At 38.3% G+C, this 2420-nt stretch overlaps 1 long non-coding RNA gene across 9 annotated transcripts in view; it reads right to left on the bottom strand.

Moving 5' to 3' along the window:
• The window catches only part of LOC104873709, an 89798-nt gene that overhangs the window by 63022 nt on the left and 24356 nt on the right, over nt 1-2420 (bottom strand). For all 9 annotated transcript variants that reach the window (XR_004515841.1, XR_004515837.1, XR_004515834.1 and 6 more), the window contains exons 4-5: nt 902-958; nt 398-508 (exon numbers count right to left, since the gene is read on the bottom strand). This is a non-coding gene — a long non-coding RNA (uncharacterized LOC104873709). The remainder of the gene's footprint in view (nt 1-397; nt 509-901; nt 959-2420) is intronic.

Raw genomic sequence — 2420 nt, 5'->3', positions numbered from 1 at the left:
TTTTTTTATTTTTTTTTTTTTTTGGTGTTTTTTTTTTTTTTTTTTTTTTTTTTTTTTTGGTACCGGGGATCGAACTCCGGTCCTTGTGCTTGCGAGGCAGGCGGCAGAACCACTGAGCTAAATCCCCGGCCCCTCCCCTGAACTGTTTTAACGTAAAGAATGTACCTGCTTTCTGGACCTTTAACTATGTTACACAACTTTTTTTGTTATTTTGTTTGCTGTGGTGCCAGGGATGGAACCCAAAGGCCTCGTACTCGCTAGGCAAGTGCTGTGTCACTGAGCTACACCTGCAGCCCTACGACTTTAATTTGGAGAGCACTTAGGCTTTGCTATTAAGTATCTGATCCTTATACTTGATGTGGGGGGGGGAATTGAGATGATGGCATGGAACACTTACCTCAAATCCCACAGAATAAATGTAGGTCACATTTTCCTTCTCTTTATGTTCTCCAGGAAGTTCCATAGGGGTCCATTACACCTTAGGTGGTTTTCATCTGGATGCTTATAGCTAATAAAGATTTTTAAAAGGAAGGGTAAGGAAGACAATTGTTACATGAAACGATCATTGTAAAATTTCCAATTTAAGCATATCCTAGCAAGCTTCATTTAAAGTCTTTATGGTTTAAAATACTTCGGTTCCTAAATGTCCCCAACACTCACTGAGACACAATATACTACCCCAAATTAAATATTTCTGTTTTCTTTTGCTTGTGGATAGAAAGGGGGAAAAAAAACTTTCTGTCAATAAATGGCTTTATTTTTCATCTTTCATCTCATCCCTCCTTGATATACTATCTTGTAATTATAATTGTAGGGCTATAGAAATAAACAGATAAAGCAGATATTATGTTAAGAAGCACTCAGAGATTTCAGGGCCATGCTTAGCAAAAAGAACTCTTACACAGCATTGATAGGAACGCCACTTTGTACAGCCTTTATGGGAAGCAGGACAGAGTTTCTGCAAAAAAGTAAAAGAAGAGAACTCACTAAAAATTATAAATTACAAAATTTTAAAAAAGTAAAAGGAAGTTGAGTGTGATGGTACACACCTGTAGTCTCAGCACCTTGGGATACTGAGCAGGAGGACTACAAGTCTGAAGTCAGACGGAGCAGTTTAGTGACTTAGCAAGACCCTGTCTTTAAATTTCAAAAATCAAAAAAAGGTCTGGGGATGGAGCTGAGTTGGAAGGCCCAGGGTTCGATCCCCAGTACTGCTAAATAAATAAATAAATGACTGCTGAATGATCAAGCTATCCCACTCCTTGGTATACATGCAAACGAAATGAAGTCAGCATACAAATGAGAACTTTTTGTATGTGAAAAAGAGAACAATTGTTTAAAGTCAAAAAATGCGGGGAATGCAGAAGCTTAAGTCTAGCCAAGGCTGGTGGAGCTAGCAAATGCTTGATCGGGGATAAGGAGACCCTTTTGTTACTTGAAAAAAGTAAAAAATAAATAAAGGGGAGACAGGAGAAAAATCAAAAGAGAAATACTGATGCATCCCTTTGGAGTTATTTACTCGATATACAAGTTGTCCGTTGGCTCTGTCTAAAGGAGAATATGCCATCTTTATGGGCCTAAAAAATCACTTGCTCACAATGATGAAGGTTGCTGACCTGTACCTCCTTCCAGTTTTTGGATTTTTGGGTTTTTTTGTTTGTTTGTTTTTCCAGTACTGGGGATCAAACTTGGGTCCTGGTGCTTGCGAGGCAGGCGGCAGCACCGCTGAGCTAAATCCCCGGCCCCTTCTGTTTGTTTTTGTAACCCTAGTCTCTGGTGCGTAATATACACTCGTAAGTGTTTCTAGAATTAATATATTCTACCTAGAGCTGGAACATGTTTTTAAACAGCTAAAAATTAACGACAACTGTGAAGGCCACAGGTAAAAACAGGCCACTAGAGATAAAAATTAAATTACTGCATGACAATGACTATAAAAATGTACTGTCCAAATATCAACCTTGAACACAGTATCAAAAATATCTGTATTTCATGGGTGAGAGGCTATGCAAGAAAAACTGAGCTATGAGCACTAACTGAGGTATAATCCCTACTTTATACCACCACCCTAAAGACAGTCTGCATAAGGCCAACCTGGCCATGTTCTTCACTCTTGCTTTTATTCTAAGTGAGATGAGAAGTCAGTGCAAGAGTCTGAATAGAGCACTGGCATGAGCTGACATTTCAAAAGGAATTGTCTAAATGCTGTGCTGAGAATAGATTGCTTGCTAGAAGACAAGAGTGGCAAGTGGGAGACAGCTAAGGTTTGGCAATAACCTCAAGAGGGTAAAATGACACCTTGAACCAAGTGATAGTGGTGGAGGTGATGAAAAGTAGTGAATTCTACATATAATTTGATTTTGTTTTGGTTTTGGTTTTTTTTGGTTTTTGTTTTTTGTTTTGTGTTTTTTTTTTTTTTT

This window comes from Fukomys damarensis, unplaced genomic scaffold (assembly GCF_012274545.1).
Source record: "Fukomys damarensis isolate Sample0158 unplaced genomic scaffold, DMR_v1.0_HiC HiC_scaffold_39, whole genome shotgun sequence".
Classification (NCBI taxonomy): Eukaryota; Metazoa; Chordata; class Mammalia; order Rodentia; family Bathyergidae; genus Fukomys; species Fukomys damarensis.
This window is presented reverse-complemented; position numbering and strand designations above follow the sequence as displayed.